The sequence below is a fragment of the Macaca fascicularis genome, chromosome 12 (assembly GCF_037993035.2).
Source record: "Macaca fascicularis isolate 582-1 chromosome 12, T2T-MFA8v1.1".
In the NCBI taxonomy this organism is placed as follows: domain Eukaryota; kingdom Metazoa; phylum Chordata; class Mammalia; order Primates; family Cercopithecidae; genus Macaca; species Macaca fascicularis.
This window is the reverse complement of record NC_088386.1, coordinates 67,821,436-67,849,198: the sequence shown is the minus strand read 5'-3', so window position 1 is coordinate 67,849,198 and position 27,763 is coordinate 67,821,436. Positions and strand designations below refer to the sequence as shown.

Here is a 27,763-nt window from a genome sequence, read left to right as displayed (position 1 = left end):
GGCAGGGAGCCCAGTGTAGGGTGCTGAGATCCTACATACCTAGTAACTCCCAGGTAATGCAGATGCTGCCAGTCCCCTAACACATTCTGCATGTCTAGCTCTTAGACCACACTGAATAGACAGGAAGAGACAGGGAGGAGACAGTTCCCGGCAGTGGCTTTAGTGACAAACCAACTTGACTAGGAGTCCTTTGTAACGTGATTTTAAGGGCTTAATTTGGGAAGCATCCCCAACTTACAAAAACGAACGCTGCCACCTAAAATTTTAGTCAGAAAAATTATCCCTTCATCTTCTCAAATAAGAACACCTCAAGAAGAGAGGCAACAATTGATTCCAGGATTTGGCCAGGACCAGAATTGAGAGCACTCTGCAGTGTTTGGGAACATTGTGGAGGGAACTGAGGGATGTGGAATGGGGAGGGACCAAGAATATCTGGAATGAGGACTGAGCCTGGGGGCCAGAGGAGACTCACAGGTGTACTGAACCTTCCACAGGTGACAGGAGGACCCTGGCTGAAGGGCAGTCACACTGTGGGCTCATAGTCCTGCCCAATTTTCCTGCCTTTTGGAGGTGGTTGAACATGAAGCCTCAATCAGGCTTTCCTGATACAGAGGGAGAACTAAATTTAGAGCCAGGGAGACTGCATGAAGCTTCTGATAAGAAGGGAAAAGCAGCAGCAAGGGAATGAACGCCAGGGAGGACAAATGGCACAGCACGTAAGAGCACAGGCTCTGGATGCAGGCTGCCCAGGGCCACATCTGCCTCAGCCACCAGCAAGCACACATCTCTAAAAGGCTGGTTGTCAGCAAGTGGATAAAGAAAATATGGTACACATACACCATGGAATACTACTCAGCCTTAAAACAGAACCAAATAATGGCATTTGCAGCAACCTGGATGGAGCTGGAGACTATTATTCTAAGTGAAGCAACTTAGGAACGGAAAACCAAACATCGTATGTTCTCACTTCTAAGTGGGAGCTAAGCTATGAGGATGCAAAGGCAAAAGAATGATAGAATGGACTTTGGGGACTCAGGGTGCGGGAGCGGAGCAAGGGATAAAGACTACATATTGGGTACTGTGTACACTGCTTGGGTGACGGGTGCACCAAAATCTCAGAAATCACCACTAAAGAATTTATCCATGTTACCCAAAACCACTTGTTCCCCAAAAGCTGTTAAAATAAAAAATAAATGAAAGTAAAGGGCTAGTTGTTTAGCCACTGTGTACCCTGCCTTCTCAGTGGTCAAAGGTAATGTGAAGAAAGAAACTGGTGGTATCTACTCTAATATCTACTCTCATTTTTTTTGTCTTATGACAGAACTCAAATATTTGCCTGTGCTACATGGTGACTGGGAAACAATAAGACTGCATTTCCCAGCCTCTCTTTGCAGCTAGATATGAATATGTAACATGTGAGTTCTGACCAATGAAATGTAAGCAGAAGTATTGGGATTTCTAGGAATAAAAGAAGATGGCCCTTTTACCCTCCCTTCCTGCTTTCTGCTACCTGAAACAGAGATGTGATGACTGCAGCTACTGCTGCTATCTTGGACCAAGAAGTAACCTTGAAGTTACGTGCCAAGGATGGTGAAGGAGAAAGGTAGACGTCTTGTTGACACTGTGGAGCCATCGAAACAACAGTGGCCTGGCCCACCTCCAGACGTTTTGTTTTTCACATAGGAGAAAAACTCTTTTTTTTTTTTCTTTTTAAATAAAAAACCTCCAGTGGGCAGAAAAAGAAACCCTTAGTCTTATCTAAGCCACTATTGTTCAGGGCATTCTGTGTAAGCAGCTGCACCAAATACTACCTGATACATGGGTATAATGTGAAGTAACTGCTTCTTCTTTTTTTTTTTTTGTAAGAACTAAGTGAAAGAATGTATGTAAAACTCCCAGTGCCCTTCCTTCCAAACACACAGTAAGTCTCAGTATTGTTCATCCTTACTTTTAAGTGATGGAGAGGGTCAGAGCTTAGAATGACAACTTTGAGAGCTGAAAGGGAACTTCGTCACCAGCAATCCTCACCCCTCAGTTTTAAAAACGAGATGCCTGAGTGCTGGAAAGGCCAGGGGCTTGCACAGGGCACCCCGCCTGGTAGAGGCAGCTCAGGTCTCCTCATGTCTGTTCCAGGCCCTTTCTCAAAGCAGAGAGTATGGAGCGGCTGACACGAGAGGGAATCGATGAAGTCAAGAGGCAACCCCTAAGTAATAGGACATCTCCCACACAAAAGCCCTGAGGGGGAGCAAATGTTTAATTCTGAGGTTCCTCATTCAAACAAAATCCATCTAAATTTGATTATATACTAAACTATCAGGAAGCAGGGAGTCGGGAGGAGGCAAGGCATAAAGAGATCAGGCTTGGCTTTACAACCAGTTTTGCAGTATTTGTGTCTGGAAGCCTGCTGGGTAAGTCAGCCATTGCACTGCCGTGGATGGAGGCCTGGGGAACTGGGAATAGAGAAAACAGCCTTTCCCGATGGTATTTCCTTGGTTGGCCCCTGCTCAGGACTCAGGAATAAATGCTTTCTGGACCCTCTGAAAAGTCCCCTTAGGGGCTGTCTGACTCCAGAGGCCTGTGGTTATTCGCATGCCTTCCCAACTATGGCCCAAGAGAATCGCTTCCCTGCCTTAGAACTAAACAAGAAGTCATCCTGTGTCCAATGGAGGCCTCTCAGGGGAAAGGGCTTAGAGCAGGCTCCTTGGGTTTGTAACAAGACCACAGATGGGGGAGTTATCTTGAGGACTTGAGGGGGAGCTGCTTCTAATCTGCTCAGCAGAGCACTCTCCGTCCCAATTTTCACACGTGCAATAAAATGCTGGCTCCAGTAGCTCAAGGAAGCTCCATGATAAGTCACCCCAGAAGCCTCTCAGGCAGGGGTGGCAAATGGGTTTCATTTCATGTGCCACCTGCTCAGCGCTGGTGGCCTGGAACACTGTGTTGAGAAGGATCCTGAAGCTTAGTAGGAAGGAGTTCTGCAGCATATTAGCAATGTCTGCAAGGAGCCAGGCAAGAGATAGATTCATGGGTCCACACATTGACCATCTTTAGCCTGGGTAAGGCAGATGTGCAAGAGCCATGTTAGACCATCAGCCTCAAACTAGACCAAAATCGATCTGTCTTACGTGGACTTTTCGAAGACCATACTGTGGCTTGTGAATACATCCCTACTCCCTTCTAACAGATGTTGCTTACGGAAAGAATACATTTTAAATTGCATTCATTTTTACCATTTTTGCACTTGGAAGCATTTAATCTGCAGAATCTGCTGAATGGGACATTATCAGGTATTTACTCTGAACAATTCAAGATTAAATAAAATATAAAATGCACACACTATTACACTTTGGTTCAAGAGCCAGCACTGCAGTGTGGTAGGTCCCTCTCCTATGTCCTACAGATACAACTCCACTCCTCTGGGAATCTTCACTCTCCACTATCAAGGGTGGGCCCCTAGCAGGTGCTCACACAAGATCCTGGCCCCTGGGTTTGTTGCTTGGTGCTGAAATGGATGGATATCTGCCTCAAGCTGAGTCAATCTGATTCATCATCCTGGGAAGGTAGAACTTGAGCTGGAAGTTGAAGAGGTTGGGAGTGGAGTCTTAATAACAGCAAAGAACTAGAGCAAGTGTCTCAAACTCAGCAGCCTATGGGAGTCAGCTAGGCAAGCAGGCCAGGCATAATAAAACAACAACAACAACAACAACAAAAATAGCACCGCTGTGATTTAAAAAAAAATGTTGACTAACAGTAAGTCTTACTGTTGCGGGGAGGTAATAAGGAGTGGTGGGGACTATGTCCAATTTGAAAGACATGCTCAGGCCAAAGAAGCTGCTACTCAGCTCCTGCCGATTGTTGCCATGCAGAAAAGGAATCTGTGTTGCCATGTTGTCTGACTTTTTTCTTTTTTCAAGAGAAACCAGAAATCTAGATATTCATATGAAGGTCTCTGACTTTTAAAAGTGATCAACTAAATTTCAAAACTGTACAGGCCAAATAAATTATGTCCCTTGGTAAAATATTGCCTAAGGGCCAATGATTTACAATCTATGCTTTTGAGATAAGACATTTGTATCAATCAGAGTCCTATCAGGAAACAAATTGCTTGCTCAGAGAGGAGTGTTTTGTTTAGTTTTTTTAGAGATGAGGTCTCGCTTTGTTGCCAAGCCTGGGGTACAGTGGTATGATCATCGCTCACAGGACAGAAGGGTTTTATAAAGGGATGATTTACAAAAGTGCAATGCCAGTCTGGGACTACAGTAAAGTGAGTGGTGCAATTGCCTCGAGGTAAAAAATTTTAAGGGGACACCAAAAATTTTAGTAATCAAGATAAATAATATTTCAATGTAATAATTTTTTAAAGTCAAAATTACTATTAAAAGTCTATGATTAACAAAATATCAACATTTTAAATAAAGGATTAGTATTACTGATTGTACTTGTCCATTCTCACATTGCTATAAAGAAATACTTGAGACTGGATAATTTATAAAGAAAAGAGGTTTAATTGGCTCACAGCTCTGTGGGCTGTACAGGAAGCATGAGGCTGGCCTCTGCTCAACTTCTAGGGAGGCCTCAGGAAACTTTCAGCCATGGTGGAAGGTGAAGAGAGAGCGACGCCCTTCACAGGACCAGTGCAGGAGGAAGAGAGAGGGGAGGTGCCATACACTTTTAAACAACCACATCTCATAACTCACCCAGTCACCGTCACAAGAACAGCACTGAGGGGACGGTGCTAACCCATTCACGAGAACTCTGCCCTCATGACCCAATCACCTCCCACCAGGCCCCCGCTCTAACACTCGGGATTACAATTGAACATGAGATTTGGGTAGGGACACTGATCCAAACCATACCACTGATATTTCTTTTTGCCTCAAGCTCCAACATAGCCCAGCATAGAACTAGTCAAGGTGTAGAGAAACCACAAGGGATAGTACAGTACCCTGGGGGTGGGAAAAGCAGAGCTGTTACCACATCTAGGACCAAAGGGATAAAACACAGGAGTGGTTACTAGAGCTTGGAAGGAGAAAGTCATGCCCAGAAGGCCATCTGCAGACAACCTGTGACTACTGGCCAAGGGACTTGATTAGCCCAAGGCATTACCCAAGGTAGGATATGAACTGCTGGCCTCACTCCCCTTGCTTCCTCTGATCTCCTGACAAAATACATCACTGCCCAAACACAAGCAAAAGTTAAAGGGCACAGGAGCCTATTGCTACAGTTCATAACGCCCATCAATACAGTCCATAGAAGCACAGAGCAGGAGAGAAAGAGAGTGAAGCTGGAGGGACAAATGGAAGAGACCCGACAAATGCCCAAAACTCCTGCCCCGGTCCTCAGCCTCCTGGGGGCCTGGGACTTTAGTGATTCCTGGGATTCAGTGAGATTTCCTGGTATCCTCCCAATATAGTCCTTTTTCTGCTTAAGCTAACTGGAGTTGATTTCTGATATTTGCCACTCAAAAACTCTTACCTAACACACACAGCCTGAGTGGCTAGTCTATGGACCAGTCAAACCCCAGGTGAATTCACCTAGTATTCACCAGACCTGCCCAGTCCCTGCTCACAAACAGAGATAATGAATCATGCAGGCCACCAACATTTAGTGACTGAGTGACATAGCATTTCTTAACTGAATTAGTTAAGAAATCCATTGAAAACATGACTACTTATGGTTGTTATCAATAATAACATAATAAAGCTGGACCCAACAAAAAAGTTTAAATGTATTAAAATGACCCTGCCCCTAAATTTAGGTATTAGGTTACCATTTGAATGGTTAAAAAAAAAAAAAAAATCAATTTCATGGATTTTTTCCTCTGGGGAAGATACCATTGAATCCATTCTATTCAGCATCCATAGAATGTTTGTTTTCTTTTTAACAGATAAGCTCTCACTGTGTTGCCCAGGCTGCTCTTGGACTCCTGGGCTCATGAGATCCTCCCACCTCAGCCTCCCAAGTAACTGGGACTACAGATGCCAAAACTGTACCCAGCTCAGCATCTATAGAACTTTGACCAGGATACTTATTTAGATTTTTAAAAATAGTTTAAAAGTAGGAGATAATATGAGAAAGGCAGAAAATGTACAATGATTACTCAAAAAAGGAAAAAACAGGCAACTCTGTAAGAACAAAATTTACTCTGAAAGTGAGTTTCACCAAAAGCCTTGCTTAGGCACTATTATGGGCTGAATTATGCCCTCCAAAGATTCATACATTGGGGTCTTAAACTCTCGTACCTCAAAATGTGACCTTTTTGAAGACAGGGTCGTCACAAGTGAGCCCAAATCCAATATGACTGGTGTCCTTATAAGAAGACGAAATTTGGACACCAATGCATGCAGAAGAAAGATGAAATGAAAAGAAAAGGAAAGATGGTCATCTTCAAGCCAAGGGGAAAGGCCTAGAACACACCCTTCTCTCATGGGCCTTTAAAGGAACCAACCCTATTGACACATTGATCTTGGATGCCTAGTCTTCAAAACTGTGCAGAAACAAATTTATATTATTTAAGCCACCTAGTCTGTGGTACTTTGTTATGGGAGCCCCGGTAAACTGATACCAGTGTCATAACAATAATAATAGCAAATACATATTGACATTGCTAAATGGACTCCCCTGTCCATTAAAGGTGTCCATTTCCAGCTGCTCCAAAATAAAGGCGTTGTGATTTATTTTGCAGGGTACTATGCCAGCACAACCCAGCACATAATTTAAAATCCTGGTTATCCTCTTTGCACAACAGTTTGGACAAAACAAAGCTGGAATGAGTAGGGTCATGGACTTCTGTACCCTATCAGCTAACATATAGCCAATAAAGGAAAAATAGAGACTGGCTGCCCAGGCACTGCTTTAAATGCTTTATATACATTAATTCATTTAATATTCATAACTTCTATGGAAGATAAGCACTATATATATCATCTCCATTTCATAGCTGAAGAAAGTGAAGAAAGAGGTTAAATAACTCACCTAATGTCACACATGAAATAAGTAAGAGAATTTGGATGATAAATCTCAATCTGAATCCAAATTCTATACCCCAAATCTGTGCTTGTAACTGCTATCCCTTACTGCCTCTTAGGTGTAGATCTTTTCTGCAGAGGATGATTTTTTTCTCCCACCCCTAAGCTGTTATCAGCCAGACAAAATGGAAAGTCAGGTTTTATGGGTGCATCCATACTCAAGTGTCCAAGCCCCTTTGATGAATCTGATACCCTCAGAGACATTGAAACCTGGTCTTATTTTAAAAATCATGGTGTTGGCTGGGTGCGGTGGCTCATGCCTGTAATCTCAGCACTTTAGCAGGCTGAGGCGGGCGGATCACCAGGTCAGGAGATTGAGACCATCCTGGCCAACATGGTGAAACCCCATCTCCACTAAAATACGAAAAGTTAGCCAGGCATGTTGGTGCGCGCCTGTAGTCCCAGCTACTCGGGAGGCTGAGGCAGGGGAATCGCTTGAACCCAGAAGGTGGAGGTTGCAGTGAGCCGAGATCGCGCCACTGCACTCCAGCCTGGCGACAGAGCAAGACTCTGTCTCAAAAAAAAAAAAAAAAAAAAAAAACTGGTGTTACTGCAAGACACAAGTGATTGAATCAACATTATCCCTCAATGTAGGCACAAAATTGAGTCCAACGTAATTAGATGGAGTTATACAGGTGTCATGCTGGTACCCTCGACCATCACAGTGCTGTTGGCCATACCCATTTATCCAGAGATGACTCCCAGGATGACTCGGTGGCAGGCAGCCGTAGCACTGCCTTTGAAACCCCTTTCCTGCTGCTTGCCAGTATCAACACCCATCATCACCACCACCATTTGGCACAATGCCCAGAGGAGCTAGGGGACAGGACAAAATAGTACCTGTCTCATAATGTTCTGAGACTTAGTGAGTTCTCAGTATAAGTGTTAGTCCTTTTCACCTTTACAACTAAGTGATAAAGCCTTGCTCGATGCAGATGAAAGTGTTGGTTCTAAACTTGTCTTTGGGAATTACATTTTAATTTATTAAATTAAACCTCCTCTCATGACTTTTGCAGAGCTAATGACAAATTGGCCTGTGTGCACACAGACTGGAAAGATACAGACTTGGCCCCGTCTGTGCAGTCAGCACGCAGATGAGAGGAGGACGCTTGCTGCACAAACACCTTCAGCTCAGCAGCTGCCTATAAGGGAAGAAAACTCAGGATGTATAAAAACAGAGAAGTGATATTCTCCCTGCAAAATCAGCATTCTAGAATGATGATCCTGTCTCATCCCAGTCCTGTTTTGGCCAGACTCCCCTGTCCATTAAAAGTGTCCATTTCCAGCTGCTCTAAAATAAAAGGGTTGTGATTTGTTTTGCTGGGCACTGTGTCAGCACAGCCCAGTGCGTGATTTAAAATCCTGGTTTTCCTCTTTGCACAAAAGAGTTTGGACAAAACAAAGCTGGGATGAGCAAGGTCATGGACTTCTGTACCCTACTGGACAACATATAGGTGATAAAGGCAAAATAGGGACTGGCTGTCAAAAAAGCTTTGTGGACCATGGGAAGTGATGTTGCCAAGGTGATGATTTAGAACCAGACCGGAGAAGCTGGTGCTAACAAGGACAGGAGACCCAAGGAACATTTCCTGAAAGGGACAAGAGAAACTCAGAGGGAATTCACCAGCAGTTGGTAGGATTTCCACGTTTTGTCTGAAATATGTATTTCTAGCCTTCCTTATGTTGGAAAATTGTGTTCAGAACTCTGAACTCTGAACACAGTAGACTTATCACATCCTGACTGTCAGAGATAATTTAAAATCAGATGAGAGGGAAGGAAGGAAAATTGAGAGTCATGATTGTCATCCAATCCAAGCCCGGTGAAAAGCATTTGATAATGGTCTATTTATAGAGACATGTAGGATGGTCATTAGGAACAGAGCCCAGGGATCAGGCCCCAGCTCTGATGGATTTTGTGAGACACTCACCAGTTTAGGAAAATCATTTAATCTATTGGTACTTCAGATTGGATCACCAACAAAAACGAGTAAGACCCATGGACTTTTATATCAGAGGGAAAAATCAGGAAGAGTTCATACATTTAGTTTGAAATAGTCATTATTTCTTTTTGATTTAAAAACTAAACCACATTGTCAGGGAACAATAAATCAGTCTATTTATTTATTTATGCCTAATTCATGTTGCCTACTGAGGATCAGTAGGTGTTCTGATTTCTGAGCTAATACTCCATCTGAATGAAAATTTGGATTTTGCTCATGGAAAGTCAACTCCTGGCAGGCCTGTACTGAACTCACCTCTGTGCCCCTCAAGTCATTTGCTCACTTCCCTTGTTATAGAAACAATGGAAGTTATTTATTAGCAAGTGAGAAAAGTTCTGAAATATAAGTTGTGTACTGTGGTTGCTATTAAGCCATGAACAATTCGTCTTTAGAAAGTGGAGGAAGGACATGGAAGAAAGGGAGAGCCAAGAGATCAGCCAAGAAGCACAGTCACTGCTCCAGTGTAAAATTGGGATCTAAAGAGTTTCTGAGAGTTCATTAGAATCACAGCACAGAATCTCAGGAGCTAAATGCACACCCATGGTTTGTATCACCAAAATGCCAAAAATCTGCATGGCGCAAGCTGACTGAATATACAATTTAATATGACTCTCACTCCACCTTGGGAAGTCAACAGATAAGGTACTGACAGTTATGTCCATTTCATGGAAGGGGAACAGATGCTCATAGAAAACAGAAAGTATCCAGGGGAGCTCTATTTCCAGGGGATGATGCTTCCTATAAGGTTTCCTGGCCACTAAGTAGTGGAGCCAAGACCTAATCCAGGCCCTCTGATTGTTAGCCCTGTTCCATCAAACTGCAGGACATCACCACCACCATGCCCACCTTCCAAAATGAAAGTCTCTTTTCAAACATAAAAGCCACAATATGAGCTATGGCAGCCATTGAGAGGCACATCCTTTCCTCTGTGAAATTTCACTCAGACACAGCCCTATAACATCACAAAATTTAGGAATGAAAACAATCTCTAGTCTAATATACTTGTTTTATGAACAGATAAGGAAACTGAGGCACAGAGGGGCTAAGTAACTTGTCTCAAAATCACACAGCTGCATTACTTGTTGTGTTGGTTAACTGAAATGTTAAGATCAGTTCAGTCATTCCACAGTTTACAAGAAATAATTAGAAGGCATCCCATTTACAGAATATAAACCTAATCGGCCGGGTGCAGTGGCTCATGCCTGTAATTCCAGCACTTTGGGAGGCTGAGGCAGGCAGATCACTTGAGGTCGGGATTTCTAGACCAGCATGGCCAATATGGTGAAACCCCGTCTCTACTGAAACACAAAAATTAACCAGCCATTGTGTCAGAGGGGCAGCTGAGGCATGAGAATCGCTTGAACCTGGGAGGAGGAGGTTGCAGTGAACCAAGATCATGCCACTGTGCTCCAGTCTGGGTGAAGAGTGAGACAAGAGAGAGTGAGAGAGCAAGCGAGAGAAAGAGAGAGAGTGAGGAAGAAGGAAGGAAGGAAGGAAGGAAGGAAGGAAGGAAGGAAGGAAGGAAGGAAGGAAGGAAGGAAGGAAGGAAGGAAGGAAGGGAGGGAGGGAGGGAGGGAGGGAGGGAGGGAGGGAGGGAGGGAGGGAAGGAAGGAAACAATAGTGCAAAACAAGTTAAGTAATTTGCAGAGATGGAAAGGAAGGAAGGAAAGAAACAATAGTGCAAAACAAGTAATTTGCAGAGATTGAAAGGAAGGAAGGAAAGAAACAATAGTGCAAAACAAGTTAAGTAATTTGCAGAGATCACAAAAGAAGTGGAGGGGCAGCAGGATTTGAAACCAGGCTGATCTGACTCCAAATTCCCGGACCTCACCCAACACCAACAGCATGTTGTGGCAGCAGCCTTTTGTGCCCCTGTGGAAGCGCAGGATAGGGGCATTGCACAGGTTGCATGGTTTGGAAGGGAGAACTTCTTGCCCACACATAAGCACCTTGGACTCAGCTAAATCCAGAGAATTCTTAGTCTCGCCTAATCCAAAACTGCTAGATTTCAAATCCCAAAGGACTCATTTTGCCTCTCAGCAGCCCCAGCACAGGGACCTAGCCCTGACAGTTTGCACTGAGGATTCCAGATTCCAGAGTGGAGCCCAGCTGCGCAAAGCCACTGAAGCTGTGACTGGCAGCAGCGCTCACTGACATTCTCAAAGGCCTCTGTGCTCCCAGGCCTGGAAGAGCATTATTTTAGGGATAATGGCTGACAGCTGCTGCAGCCTCGTGGCTGCCCAGCCCCTGTCTACCACATCCTTAGGAATCTTGGTGGTTCCAGGCTTTCTGGCCCAGAGCAACCAGCTACGGGAATCCTGGAATTACTTCATTAAACTGCTTTGAAGTTACATGCTTTCTTTTATAGGACTGGGGGGAAATGAAACCTGCCAGCCTATTGTCTGTCTGTACATAACCACTTCTTCCTTGGTGAAATTTCTCCCAGCTCCTGTGTCCCCATCCTGAGTGCAGTAGGGAAGTAGCAAAATAATTTGGTTTTGCCAAATAAAGTTTAAAATGTTGGCCAAGGCCAGTGTCGTGCCCCTGTTACCTCAGCAACCAAGCCGAGGCAGGAGGATCGCTTGCGGCCAGGAGTTTGAAGCCAGTCTAGACGATGGAGCAGGACCCTGTCTCTACAAAATATTTATTAAAAAATTAGTGGGCATGGTGGCAGGCACTGTAGTCCTAGCTACTCAGGAGGCTGGTGTAGGAGAATCACTTGAGCCCACAAGTTCAAGGCTACAGTGAGCTATGATTGTACCACTGCACTCCGGCGTGGGGAACAGAGTGAGACGCCATCCCATAAATAAAACAGTCTCTACTTTCTGAGTATCTTGTTCCCCACTGCACTCTTGCAGGCTGAGTGTTTTATCAAGTTCCACAGTGCCTTTGCATTTCTTATGCATATCTACAGGACAAGACACCATAAGACAGTGCTTCCTGTTTTCAGTTTTTGTCATTATCATTAGCTTTCCGATGGTCAACTGCCAAATAGGCCAGTAAATTTGATTTACGAAAGGGAAAAAGGAGAAACACATATACACACAAACACCTTCATTTGGCCTGAAGTAGGTTTGCGCTCTTTCTCTCTCCTTTTTTAAACTCAGACGTGCACAGGTAGAATGGCTGAAATGACTCTGTAGAAGAATGTGTTCTCTCCATTCTAAACGCCTCAGATCTCAGCTCATCTTGCAGAGCTGGACAGGATCTTTGGACAGGTTAATATAGTGGTTGGAAAAATCTCCCCCTGGGGAAATTCCTCAGTCCTCTGACAGCCAGCATCTGTGCAGGCGAGGGCACATACCCCTTTGGGGCAGTCTTGGAGTGTATTCCTCCCTTGGTGGATTCACAGAGCGCAAGGGGTACCACAGAAGGGGCTAAAGGCTCCTGTCACTCTCCCATAAAGCCCCTCCACCGATGCAGCACGGGGCATGACATCACTAGGGGAGAAGGTGGGAATGGGATGATTTGGATTCAGGTGACTGGAGTCAAATCCCACCTCCACTGCTCACTCGGTAGGCAACATTAGTATATCCCTGAACCTCTCTGTGCCTCGGTTTACACATCTGTAAAACAGGAATAATAATACTTAGTGCACAATATGGCTACGGTTTTATAAATGACACAGCACTATTATCCATAATAGTAGTAACCTTAAGGAGATGCTGAAGACTCTTTTCAGATTTGTCCCAGTGCTTATATCTACTACATTTAAGGGGAGTAGGTTTGAAGATAAATTTCATTATCCTTGTCATCACCGATGCCTTCATGAGTCAAGCACCAGAAGTAGACTCGGCACCAGAAGAAACATGGTCATCAAAATTATCCCTGAAAGGCCAGTTGGTCAAGATATTTCAGACATCAAAAATACGCCCTCCAGCCCTACCCGCAAGGCCTCAGCTGCATCACATTCCTTCACTTAGACCCGCCTGCAGACCACACAGTATCTCAGGGCAATTTCGAACTCTCTCGACCGACTGCCTCTCACTATCTGGGTTGCACACTCAGGCAGCCTGATTCCTGTCTGGTGAACCACATAGAAACCAAGAGAATGAGAACTAATGTAATTGGTTGAAGTCATTTCCAGAAATACGCTATTGGGGACATATCAAGAAGGTATCTGGGTTCTAAACAGGAAATCATAATAATCAGACTAATGCAGCATCCAAATTACTTCAAGGAAAACAACTGTTACAAAATCAAATTACAGACACACCAAGCTCCTCATCAGAAATAGAAACAGGCTTCCTTTTTCATTACACCTCTTTTTTCCAGCAAATTCTTGCACATTCTAGAATGAATCTTAACTATTCACAATCCCTATCATTGTTCCTGAAATAACACCCTCATAAATTATGCCTACTCTGAAATACAGTTTAACCCATTTTATAGTTAACAGCAGCCTTAACATACAGTCCCAAGTGAACCATGTAGAGAGCCTCAGAATTACAAACGTAAAGTGACGGCAAAGGAAGAAAATATATATGCCTTCTAACTGACTCAGAAACGGGCTTCCCACACCCCCTGCAGTCATGAGCCACGCAATGACATCAGGCAACAACAGACTGCATGTATGACAGTGATGCCATAAGATTAGAATAGAGCTGAAAAATTCCTTTCCCCTGATGACATACTGATGACCCTGACCCTGATGATTAGGCCCGGGCTAATGTGTGTGTAGTTGTCTTAGTTTTTAACAAAAAAGTTTAAAAGTAAAAATAATAATAATAAAATTTAATGGAAAAAATGTATAGAACAAGAACATAAAGAAAATATTTTTGCATAGCTGTACAATGCATTTGTGTTTTAAGCTAAGTGTTATTCCAAAAGAAGTTTAAAACATTAAAAAGTTTATAAAGTAAAAAGTAAGCTAAGGTTAATTTATTATTGAAGAAAGAAGAGTTTTAAAATAAATTTAGGCCAGGCACGGTGGCTCACACCTGTAATCCCAGCACTTTGGGAGGCTAAGGCAGGCGGATCACTTGAGGTCAAGAGTTTGAGACCAGCCTGGCCAACATGGTGAAACCCTGTCTCTACTAAAAATACAAAACTTAGCCAGGCATGGTGGTGAGCACCTGTAATCCCAGCTACTGGGGAGGCTGAGGCAGGATAATCACTTGAACCCAGGAGGCAGATGTTGCAGTGAGCCAAGATCATACCACTGCACTCTAGCCTGAACGACAGAGTGAGACTGTCTCAAAAAAAAAAAAAAGAATTTTGTGTAGCCTGAGTGTGCAGTGTTTATAAAGTCTGTACATTACTGTACAGTAATGGAGAGTCATGTCCCAGGCCCTCATGTTCACTCACTACTTACTTACTGACTCACCCAGAGCAACTTCCAGTCCTGTAAGCTCCACTCATGGTAAGTGTCCTTATAAGTATATCATTTTTTATCGCTTATACCATAACCTTTTCTATGTTTAGATATACAGATACTGATCATTGTGTTACAACTGCCTACAGTATATTTAGTACAGTAATAAGCTGTACAGTTTTATAGCCTGGGAGCAATAGGCTATACCACATAGCCTAGGTGTGCAGTAGGCTGTGCCATCTAGAGCTATGCAAGTACACTCTATGATGTTTGCACAACAGTGAAATCGCCTGACAATGCACTTCGTAGAACATATCTACATTGTTAAGTGACACACAACTGCATTTCAGCACTCTATGCCCTAGTTATTTATATACATATTAATAGCTTCGAGGGAATGGGGAGTCATTTAGCATTAACGAGCAATGAAAAGTGGAACTTTTTCTTGTTTTAGAAAGTGACAGTAAGCAATCTAGAAAATGTGGACAAGATGGAGGAAAGCAAAGAGTGAAGGGAAGAAGGGGGAGTAGAAAGGAAAACCATGATGACGTTCCTCATGTCCTGAATCTGATGAGCTCAGACTGTCCGGCACATGCCCTTCAGATAGGTGATAGGGCAGTGTTGGGCTGATTCTGGGAAAACTCTCCTCTACCTACAGAGCTTGGGTGTCTTTAATACAGTGTAGTCCATTTTGTTCTTTTTTTCTTCTGTTTCTTAGCGCTGGGCTTGCCTTGTTAGTGGTTGGCTGGAAACGAGTACATTATCATCGACCACTGACAAAGCAACAGGACATCTTCTGTCCCTGGGCACACGCTGGTTACCCATCAATCACTTTCTATTGACCTTGAGCTAAGATCCATAAATTCAAAAACTGCAATTTAAAATTTTTATAGGCAAACTAATGGAATATCAACTTCTACAAGGCTGATTCTTCAATAACCCACTTGAAGGACATAGTCCCCTGTCAGAGATGGAGTTCTGTTTGCTGATTTTTCACCAAGAGAAGGGAGGAAGGAACACTTAGTGAGCCTCCAGTGTGTGCCAGGTACCGTATGGGGTGCTTTACATATATGATACCAAATCTAAGTTGCCACCAACTGTAACATGCCCAGCAAGAAAGCAAACCTACTGCCGATTAATTGAAGGATGCCATCCAGGGTGTATTTACTGGGAATCTAAGAGAGCTTCAGCCTCAGGGCCCCTCATTGGCGAGGGCCCTTCCAATGTTCTGGGAGAGAGGCCAGCAGTGTGTTCACGTGGCCATATATTTTTGTAAAATTTGCAAAAGATATTTTAACTGCAATCGGTTAGACCACTGTCTCTTTCCACCCTGACTTCCCCTCTGTCACACTTCCCCTTACATGGGTGGCACTGGAGTGGCCATGGGCAACTCGGGGATCCTATTAAAGGGGAAGTTGAGCTGGGGATACATTTAGTCTGGGTTTAGTGGGATGTTTGTATGTGGTCTCTGCAGTTGACTTACCGCTGGGTGTGCTGGGATAGAAATGGCTTCACGCTTCTCTCCTCCACCACACCAGTTCTCCTGGCAGTGAGATGCTCCGGTGCAGGGCTCCAGGTTGTATCCAACATAAACACATCCCACCACGCTCACCAGCAGCATATGGCCTGGGTAGCAGAAAATAAAGAAGGTGTGAAGTGTGTGAGCCAGAAGTTGGTCTGTGGAAAATTTTCCCAAATCTCATACTTCATATAGGAAAGACACTTCATAGAGTTTTTCCCCAAATTTGACAAAAACTCTCAAGATTTATATGACATTACCAAAAATAGTTGTTAAGCTGGAAAACACACATTTTACTGCTTATAGTAAAAAATAAATCTCCATCAACCATCAAGAAGGAAGACTGAACTGTCTATTCTCTCTATAGAAAACAGACGTAATGAATTCATTGTCATACAGCCCACTCCCCTCCAAAAATGCAGGGTAAACAAGTATAACAGAAGTGGGCCAGAAAGTTAATTTTTACAAATATTATGGTATTTTTATGGTATTTTATGTTGTTTGTGATTTATATCAGCTTTTTTGAAATTGTGGTTTGTTGTGATTTTCCCATTTAAACAAATATTCATGTTCTTACCTAATTTTGCACGTATTATTTTCTCTTTTTTAAAAAGGTCCCTGAATAATATAAAGTTCAGGCCCCATAAAACTGGGGTTGTCTAGACCCCTGAATACCATCCCAATTTCAGATAACTTTCTAATGTATGGGTGGAAATATGAACCTTAGACCTAATTAAATTCATAGCAGGTATTATTTCCTTAATTCCACATAACAACACTGGGAGGCAGGTGTGTCATTTTACAGATGAGGAAACTGGGCTCAGGAAGTTGAGAAATTTTCCCAAAATTATTGCCATGGCTACACTGGCAATATTCAAAACTTAAAGCCACAAAGTGAGGCCTGTACTTTTTGCAGAGCCCTGAAGTTCCTCTATCTCCACTGAATTAGTAAAATGCAGAATCAGGATTAGAACCAGACTTTTTACCTGAAACCTGGAAGTCTTACCACAACCTCTTTGGAAAAGAACATCAACTACCTCCTTATAGAAATTTATATTTCCTGTTAATACTCCAAAAAGGTATTTCATTTTCTTCCCTATGTGTAGTTTTGCAATTAAATGACTATCTTCTTTTCAGGAGTTTTAGGGATTTTACAAAGGACCCATCCCCAAACTCTGCTCCCAATTGCTGTCCCCTATGCCCAGACCAATCAGAGAGGACGTTGCCATTAGACATCCTTTGAGTTAAAACATAAAAGCTCCTTCCTCTCAAAATGCATATGTATACTTAGAAGTAGAAACTCAATGAGGAAGCTATTCTTCATCATTAAGAACTTAACAGGAATGTATATTTCAAAAGCACTTAACACCGCAGGATTCCTGGCGGGAAGGCATCGTAGTGGTGCTGGCAGGGTCCATTTTCTTGTGGAGGTGGGGCAGACATAGAGGGTCCCAGGCAGCCAGAAGGCAGCAGTGCTGTGGCCATTTCCACTTCCATTCTACCCAGCACACTATAGTTATTAAAAACTAATCAGACCAGCGCAGTGGCTCAGGCCTATAATCCCAGCACTTTGGGAGGCCGAGGTGGGTAGATCGCTTGAGCTCAGGCATCTGAGACCAACCTGGACAGCATGGCGAAACTTGTCTCTGCAAAAACTACAAAAAGTAGCTGGGCTTGGTGGCACATGCCTGCAGTCCCAGCTAGTCAGGAGGCTGAGGTGGGAGGATCACTTGAGCCCAGGGGGCCGAAGCTGCAGTGAGCCAAGACTGTACCACTGCACTCCAGCATGGGTGACAGAACTAGACCCTATTTAAAAAAAAAAACACTGATCGGTTAGTTCTTGGTACAAAACTTCTCCTGGCCATTAAGCTGGCACCACTGAATCCAGTATTTCAGGAGAGTACATACAAGCAGTCCCAGTGGGGACTTTCCATCCTTGCAGATAATCATCACTGACACCAGCCTGAGCTCCCTGTCTCCCTTTGCCATGATTTATGGGGAGAAAACTGAGGTTTAAGGCAGAAGTTTAATTGGGGGTCCTTGAAACTCCTTGAAATTTGTTGCAGGAGTAAGATGAGACTGCAATTTTTAAGGGAGAGAGTCAAATACTAAAGGGATTTATGAGCTCCCCAAAAGTTTAAGAACCACTGTTTTAGAAGAAAAGCACTGAAATAAAACTAGTACAAGTCTCAGAGGGATGCTGATACCAAAAACACAGTCAAGTGATGTCAGGTGGCACATGTGTAGGTATGTGGATAAGAAAAATTTGTTACATTTAACTGGTGTGCAATGTTTTTAACTTGCTAGATAATCAGTTAAGAAGTTCTGGTTTTTATTAAATCATTAAAATAATTAGTTAAGATTTTCTCTCTCGACATGCCTATATTATATACCTAATACTAGAAGATTCATCAGGCTTCCGTTTTTAACTTACTAGATCATTTTATTTTTAATAATGCAACTGAATGAGAATCATATTTTTGGCTCCAAGTCAGCCTATAAACAGAAAATATTGAGCTGCATAGAAATCATCTTACCACAGTTTCATTTTGACCTTCTATTCCACAGCCATTTGTTTAATACATTTTGCTCTGTGTTTAGAAGTGCATTATTTATTATCTGAATTAAGCTATAATTTGTTTCTGTTACAAAAAAATGCTCTGCCAACTCAACCAGCTTCCTGCATCGATGAAAATCATGATCTCATTAGGAGGTGCTTTAAGAAAAAATGCAGCTTTTTCTTTTTTATGGTTTTTTTTTTTTTTTTTTTGAGAAGGAATTTTGCTCCTGTTGCCCAGGCTGGAGGGCAATAGTGCAATCTCAGCTCACCACAACCTCTGCCTCCCAGCTCTGCCTCCCAGGTTCAAGCAATTCTCTTGCCTCAGTCTCCCGAGTAGCTGGGATTACAGGCATGCACCACCACACCCAGCTAATTTTGTATTTTTAGTAGAGAGAGGGTTTCTCCATGTTGGTCAGGCTGGTCTCAAACTCTTGACTTCAGGTGATCTGTCCACCTTGGCCTCCCAAAGTGCTGGGATTACAAGCATGAGCTACTGTGCCCGGCAAGCTTTTTCTTAAGAAAGCAGCTTCTCTGCCCAACCTTCATCTTGCTTCCTTAACTAACCATCTTCCTCTGGACATGCCAAAATGTTCCCATCTCATACTTCTGTCCTGTTGGACCTTCCAATGCTTGGTCCACTACCCCACAAACAAACCTAATTTGGGCACCTGAGTCAGGGCTTTCCAGTTTGTGTCTTTGAGAGAAAGGATCTACCCTAAGCTTGAGAGAAACTGTAACCTGGAACAACGCACCCTTTAATAGGGATGTTTGTCCAGCGTTGGTTGCACATTCATCCAAACCCACTGCACAGCTCCCTTGAGCACCACCTTTTCAGAGTGTTTGTTAGACTTGTTGCAAATAAATGGACAAAGTTTCCAGGAGGTAGCATTTTTTAATTTCCCAAATGGTTGGGTTTGGGGTTTGGCTATTTGAGGCTTGTTTATTCTTTTTTATTTCTACAAAGATGATTGACCCTCTCTGCCCCCTCCAGCCCTCGTGACCACAGCAGACCATGTGATGATGTGAAGCAGTTAAGCCCAAAATCCTTGACATCATTCCCATATTTGGGGACTTTGCCACCTTAGGGGTTCTTACCTCCCCACAGCTGAAGCCAGAAAACTGACTTTCCCTGATTCCCTTGCAGCTAGACCTCACCATGTGATCCAAGCTCTGCCAATCAGATAGTCTCACAAACAGCTTCATTTGGAATTGAGCCCATGAGCAAGCCAACTGTGCAGAATCCATTTGCTAGAAAGGGTGGCAGTGGTGGTATCCAGCTCCTAGGGGCAACAGTGGCATGAGCTGTGCTGAGGGGGTCTAGACTTGGAGACAGCTGCAGAGACCCTTTCTGATTCACTCCCAGGGTGTGGTTGGTTTGAGCCTTGTTCTGACCTCCTGGCCTACAAGCCTGACTTTCTGGCCCTCTGGAGATTTTGAAAGTATCTTCATATCCTCTAATAAACTCCTTTTTCTGCTGAAACGACTGCAAATGGGTTTTGGTTTTGGTAATAGATCCTTGATGGATACAATGCCCACGAAGACCTACATGGTCTCCAGTCAGCCTGCTTCTCCTATTGGACCTGTTAATGTTCTTGCCTTCTCACTGGGCCCTCGTCTCCTCCACCAAGGAGTTAAGCTCTCTCCTGCCTCAGCCTTCGCAGGTGCTGTTTCTCAGCTGGGAATGCTCTGCTCCTGCTCTAACCTTGGCTCCCTCCTGAACTCCAAACACACCTCAAAACTGACTAGGTTAAGTCTTCCCAATACACCGTCCTAGCATCCTAGACTTGCCCTGCATGGTACTCATCACAGTTGAAATTAAATACTGAGTTGGTTAGTGTTTTTCTCTCCGAAGAGACTGTAATAATCAAAATAATAACATTTATGCACTCTTTCCAAATGCCAGGAAGACTTCTAAGCACTTTACATGGATCACCTCATTCCATCTTCACTAAAACACCGAGGAAAGTATCATTATAAAACCCATTTTACACATGGAGAAACTTAGACTCTGAGCACTTAAGAAACAAATCCTAGGTCACACAAAAAGTATGGACTGGAGCCAACATCGGAATCCAGAAAATCTCACATTGGATCACACTATTAATCCTATCTGTCATCTCTACAGTGGGTGCCTGCATCCCAGAACTTGTGCAAAATAAGCCATTAGAGGGTAAGAAGAAAATATTAGAAATTTATAGACATTTGCAGTTGTATCTCCTCTGGATTAATTTATTTTGCCTGTCTATTTTGTAATGTACACAAATCATTTTACTTGATGTGCATAATATAGCAATATATTACATAATTTATAAATAAAAAACAGAGTAGTTCAGCTCAATGTTTTTCCTATAGGGATGTAAAATGACTAAGCGTTTGGAGACTACTGCTCTCAACTATGAGCTCTGTGAAAGCAGGACTGTCACTCACAGCACCTCAGCAGCTAGTACAGAAGCCTGACACATAGCTAGTACCTGATAAATGTGTGTTGACTGAATAGTGTCCCTTCTAACACTGGGAATACCAACACTAAGAGAAATAATGCTTCAATGTCCACTACTTAAGTTCGATCAGGTTCCCAACATTTCTGTGTCTGTGATGACTTCCTTTCTTGCTTCTTCTCAAATTCTGAATCTGAGACAGGATGTTTTCATCCATGCTTGTGGACTCCCCGCTCCCAGCAGAGAGTAATGTTCATTTGAGCAAGAGGCAGCAGCAGCCCCTGGGCAGCCTGTGGTTCCTGGATTATTTTGCACTGACCCACTGTCATTGGCAGTGAAGCATAGGTAGGGGATCGCTGGTGCAAGGTGCAGCTCAGGGATGTGCAAAGCCACTTGTGGAAACTCTCCCCACCACTGTTCCTCTTTCTGCCTCTGTTGACCTGCCAAACTAATTTGAGCTCCTCCTTTCTCTGCAGATACAAAGATTCCTGAAGGCTTGGGAGGGAGCAAGGACATGGCTGAGCAGGGGAGAAAGGGAAGGGGACAACAGGACTTTTGTGAGAGTGAAAAGGAAGGACAATTTGAGAACATGACCTGTCTTCCTTCTTCGACATGGAGGTTGGTGAAAGAGAAACATCACTGAACAAATTCTTGCTAGGTTAAAAACAAATTAAAATCACCATGTAATGTGGGTAAAGAGATGCAACTAGCTAACTGTGGGTGTGGAGTTCCCACAGGGCCCTTGAAAGCACTGTTTTGGACAGGGCTCATACCCCATAAAGGTTATTTTTCAGTCATTTTTAGAATTTGCATCAGTTCAACTGTTTTTAGATAGGTTTGTGGGTTGTTTGTTCTTTAAAACTCTACACAAAGCAGCCTGTGGAAATGTCAGAGGCATGTGAACCAGAACAACTCCATCTTGAATAGGAGCTGGGTAAAATGAGGCTGACACCTACTGGGCTGCATTCCCAGATGGCTAAGGCCTTCTAAGTCACAGGATGAGATAGGAGGTCAGCACAAAATACAGGTTATAAAGACCTTGCTGATAAAACAGGTTGCAGTTAAGGAGCCAGCCAAAACCCACCAAAACCAAAATGGCAAGGAGAGTGACCTCTGGGCATCCTCACTGCTACACTCCCACCAGTGCCATGACAGTTTACAAATGCCATGGCAACATCAGGAAGTTATCCTAGCCGGGCGTGGTGGCTCATGCCTGTAATCCCAGTACTTTGGGAGGCCAAGGTGGGTGGATCACCTAAGGTTAGGAGTTCAAGACCAGCCTGGCCAACATGGTGAAACCCCATCTCTACTAAAAATATAAAAATTAGCTGGGCATGGTGGTACGAGCCTATAATCACAGCTACTGGGGAGGCTGAGGCAGGAGAATCGCTTGAACCCGGAAGGCGGAGGTTGCAGTGAACCAAGATTGCGCCACTGCACTCCAGCCTGGTGGACAAGAACGAAAATCCATCTCAAAAAAAAAAAAAAGAGAGGAAGTTATCCTATATGGTCTTAATAGGGGAGGCATGAATAATCCACCCCTTGTTTAGCATATCATCAAGAAACAACCATAAAATTGGGCAACCAGCAGCCCTCGAGGCTGGTATGTCTATGGAATAGCCATTCTTTTATTCTTTTACTTTCTTAATAGACTTGCTTTCACTTTGCACTGCAGACTCACCCTGAATTCTTTCTTGCATGAGATCCGAGAACCCTCTCTTGGGGTCTGGATCGGGAACCTTTTCCTGTAACAGAAACATCAGACCTAACCACCAAAGAACATTCCGGTTAGAGGTCTACAGGTCAGGGAGTTGAGCCGTGTGAAGACACCAGCAGCTGTATTTGCAGGCACAGGTGTGGCCCTTTGCAGGGCAGCCACAGAAGGTCAGCCTGACCTGTGGAAACCATTCCTGAGGCTAACAGAGACCCATGAACCAGTCTCCCACTGACATACTCACTGTCAGTCTTGCTTGTTAGACCTCCACCACCTTAAACAATGCCCATGTGGGTGGCATGGGGGATGCAAACAGCAGATGGGCTCAGTCTATTGTGCTGTATTATCTAGACAGGAAGTGGCAATTAACTGCTGCAGAGTGGGCCTGGGTGTTGATAAAGGCCCCTCCTACAGCTGCATCCTTTCTGTGTTCAAAAACAAATGAACTACCCCATCCAAGTCTTCTTTGAGGAGACAGCTCTGAAGCTGGCCTCCTCCAAGGGGCCACCTGCCAGACTCTTCAGAGGCACAGTTCTCATTTATTTAAGGCATATGAAATTTGATGGAAACATTCAATACATATTTAAATTTTTATTTTTAATTGACAAGTTATATATATATATATATATTCATGGGGTACAATGCAATGTTTTGATATACGTATACATTATGGAAGGAGTAAATCAAATTAACAGCATATCCATCACCTCATCTGCTTAGCATTTTTTTATGGTGGGAACATTTAAAATCTACTCTCAGCAATTTTGAAAATTACAATTCATTATTATTAACTATAGTTACCATGCTTAATACATTTTTAAAGCTAAAGATATCTTGAAATCATTGTTAAAGTGACCATACTGTCCAAAGCAATCTACAGATTCAATGCAATCTCTATCAAATTACCAACATCATTTTTCACAGAATTAGAAAAAAGAATCCTCAAATTCATATGGAACCAAAAAAGAACTCAAATAGCTCCTAAGCAATCCTAAGAAAACAGTAAAGCTGGAGGCATCAAATTATCTGATTTCAAATTATACTACAAGGCTATAGTAACCAAAACAGCATGGTGCTGGTATAAAAATAGACACATAGATCAATGGAACAGAATAGAGAACCCAGAAATAAAGCCACATACCTACAACCAAATGATCTTTGACAAAATCAACAAAAATATACACTGGAGAAAGGACACCCTATTCAATAGATGGTGCTGGGACGACTGGATAGCTGTGTGCAGAAGAATGAAACTGGACCCATACCTCTCACCATAGACAAAAATTAACTCAAGAAGAATATAAGACCCAAAACTAAAATTCCTAGACAAAAGTTTAGGAAAAACTCTTCTGGACATTGGCTCTAGGCAAAGAATTTATGACTAAGTCCTCAACAGCAAACACAATAAAAACAAAAATAGACAAATTAGACTTAATTAAACTAAAAAGCTTCTGCACAGCAAAAGAAGCAATCAGCAGAATAAACAGACAACCTACAAAATGGGAAAAAATATTTGCAAACTATGCATCCAACAAAGGGCTAATATCTAGAATCTACAAGGAACTCAACAAGAAAAAACAAATAGCAACACTAAAAGGTGGGCAGAGGACATGAACAGACTTTTTTCAAAAGAAGGCATATAAGCAGCCAACAAATGTGAAAAAACGCTCAACATCGCTAATCATCAGAGAAATGCAAATTAAAACCACAATAAGATACCATATTACACCAGTCAGAATGACTATCATTAAGAAGTTGAAAAAACAACAGATGTTGGTAAAGATGCAGAGAAAAAGGAACTTTTACTCTTTTTGTGGGAATGTAAATTAGTACAACCTTTATGAAAAACAGTATGGAGACTTCTCAAAGAACTAAAAATAGAATCACTATTCTATCCAGCAATCCCTATACTGGGTATATACCCAAAAGGGGAAAAAATCATTATATCAAAAAGATTCTGCACTTGTATGTTTATCACAGCCCTATTCACAATAGTAAAGATATGAAATCAATCTAAGTATCCATCAATGGAGGACTGAATTTTTTAAATGTGGTATGTACTCATATTCTCACTTACAAGTGGGAGCTAAACAATGAGAACATATGGACACAGGGAGGGGAACACCACACACTGGGGCCTATCAGGGGCTGGGGGAGAGAGAGCATCAGGATAAATAGCTAGTGTAGGCAGGGTGCTTAATACCTAGGTGATGGGTTGATAGGTGCAGCAAACCACCATGGCACACATTTACCTATGTAACAAACTTGCACATCCTGCACATGTATCCCAGAACTTAAAATTAAAATAAAATAAAATAAATTTTAAGTGTTTTATATATAGTGTTATATATACACCATTATATATAACATGTATATAACATATATGTTACATATGTATATATGTGTTATATATGTGTATATATGTATATTACATGTCATATATTATATGTATATATGTTATACATGTCATACACATTATATGTATATATACATATATAACATATACACACATATAACATATACACATATATGTAACATATATAATATATATATTTGTGCTATGGAATACTTACTTGGCCATAGAAAAGAACGAAATCACATACTTTGCAGCAACATAGATGGGATTGGAGGCCATTATCCGAAGTAAAATAACTGAGAAACAGAAGGCAAATACTGCATATTTTCACTTGTAAGTGGGAGCTAAACGATGGATATACATGGACATGCAGAGTAGAATAATAGACACCGGAGACTCCAAAAGGCAGGAGGGCAGGAGAAATGTAAGAAATCTGCACATGTAAGAAATCTGGCCAGGTGCAGTGGCTCACATCTGTAATCTCAGCACTTTGGGAGGCCAAGGCGGGCAGATCACAAGGTCAGGAGATCGAGGTCATCCTGGCTAACACAGTGAAACCCTGTCTCTACTAAAAATACAAAAATTAGCTGGGCATGGTGGCACATGCCTATAGTCCCAGGTACTCTGGAGGCTGAGGCAGGAGAATCACTTGAACCCATGCAGCAGAGGTGGCAGTGAGCCGAGATCATGCCACTGCACTCCAGCCTGGGCAACAGAGTGAGACTCCGTCTCAGGGGGAAAAAAAAAAGAAATCTGCCATTATACTCACTAAATCTATAAAAATTAAAAATAAATTTTAAGTCTCTTTGTAGGTCTCTAAGGACTTGCTTTATGAATCTAGGTGCTCCTGTATTGGGTGCATATATATTTAGGATAGTTAGCTCTTCTTGTTGAATTGATCCCTTTACCATTATGTAATGGCCTTCTTTGTCTCTTTTGATCTGTGTTGGTTTAAAGTCTGTTTTATCAGAGACTAGGATTGCAACCGTTGCTCTTTTTTGCTTTCCATTTGTTTGGTAGATCTTCCTCCATCCCTTTATTTTGAGCCTGTGTGTGTCTCTGCACTTGAGATGGGTCTCCTGAATATAGCACACTGATCGGTCTTGACTCTTTATCCAGGTTGCCAGTATATGTCTTTTAATTGGGGCATTTAGCCTGTTTACATTTAAGGTTAATATTATGTTTGAATTTGATCCCCATCAAGCTACCAATGACTTTCTTCACTGAACTGAAAAAACTACTTTAAAGTTCATGTGGAGCCAAAAAAGAGCCCGCATTGCCAAGACAATCCTAGGCAAAAAGAACAAAGCTGGAGGCATCATGCTACCTGACTTCAAACTATACTACAAGGCTACAGTAACCAAAACAGCATGGTACTTGTACCAAAACAGATATATAGACCAATAGACCAGAACAGAGGCCTCAGAAATAACACCACACATCTACAACCATCTGATCATTGACAAACCTGACAAGAACAACAATGGGAAAAGATTCCCAATTTAATAAATGGTGCTGGGAAAACTGGCTAGCCATATGTAGAAAGCTGAAACTGGGTCCTTTCCTTACACTTTATACAAAAATTAATTCAAGATGGATTAAAGACTTAAATGTTAGACCTAAAACCATAAAAACCCTGGAAGAAAACCTAGGCAATACTATTCAGGACATAAGCATGGGCAAAGGCTTCATGACTAAAACACCAAAAGCAATGGCAACAAAAGCCAAAATAGACAAATGGGATCTAATTAAACTAAAGAGCTTCTGCACAGCAAAAGAAACTAACATTAGAGTAAACAGGCAACCTACAGAATGCGAGAAAATTTTTGCAATCTACCCATCTGACAAAGGGCTAATATCCAGAATCTACAAAAAACTTAAACAAATTTACAATTAAAAAAAAAAAACCTCTTCAAAAAGTGGGCAAAGGATATGAACAGACACTTCTCAAAAGAAGACATTTATGCAACCAACAGACACATGAAAAAATGCTCATCATCACTGGTCATCAGAGAAATGTGCATCAAAACCACAATGAGATACCATCTCACACCAGTTAGAATGGCAATCATTAAAAAGTCAGGAAACAACAGATGCTGGAGAGGATGTGGAGAAATCGGAACACTTTTACACTGCTGGTGGGAGTGTAAATTAGTTCAACCATTGGGGAAGACAGTGTGGCGATTCCTCAAGGATCTAGAGCTAGAAATACCATTTGACCCAGCGATCCCATTACTGGGTATATACCCAAAGGATTATAAATCATGCTACTATAAGGACACATGCACACATATGTTTATTGCGGCACTATTCACAATAGCAAAGACTTGGAACCAACCCAGATGTCCATCAATGATAGACTGGATTAAGAAAATGTGGCACAACCATCCTGGCTAACATAGTGAAACCCCGTCTCTACTAAAAAATACAAAAAAATAAGCCGGGCATGGTGGCGGGTACCTATAGTCCCAGCTCCTCGGGAGGCTGAGGCAGGAGAATGGCGTGAACCCAGGAGGTGGAGCTTGCAGTGAGCCGAGATCGTGCCACTGCACTCTGGTCTGGGCGACAGAGCGAGACCCTGTCTCAAAAAAAAAAGAAAAAGAAAATGTGGCACATATACACCATGGAATACTATGCAGCCATAAAAAAGGACGAGTTCATGTCCTTTGTAGGGACGTGGATGAAGCTGGAAACCATCATTCTCCGCAAACTATCGTAAGGACAGAAAATCAAACACCATGTGTTCTCACTCATAGGTGGGAATTGAACAATGAGAACACTCGGACACAGGGCGGGGAACATCACACACCAGGGCCTGTTATGGGGTAGGGGGC

The 27,763-nt window shown here is 42.5% G+C and overlaps 1 long non-coding RNA gene across 1 annotated transcript in view; it reads right to left on the bottom strand.

Annotated features, from left to right (window-relative positions):
- The window catches only part of LOC102131647 (uncharacterized), a 64,637-nt gene that overhangs the window by 2,110 nt on the left and 34,764 nt on the right, over window positions 1-27,763 (bottom strand). Inside the window, exon 2 of the long non-coding RNA XR_006691060.3 lies at window positions 15,826-15,968. This is a non-coding gene — a long non-coding RNA (uncharacterized lncRNA). The remainder of the gene's footprint in view (window positions 1-15,825; window positions 15,969-27,763) is intronic.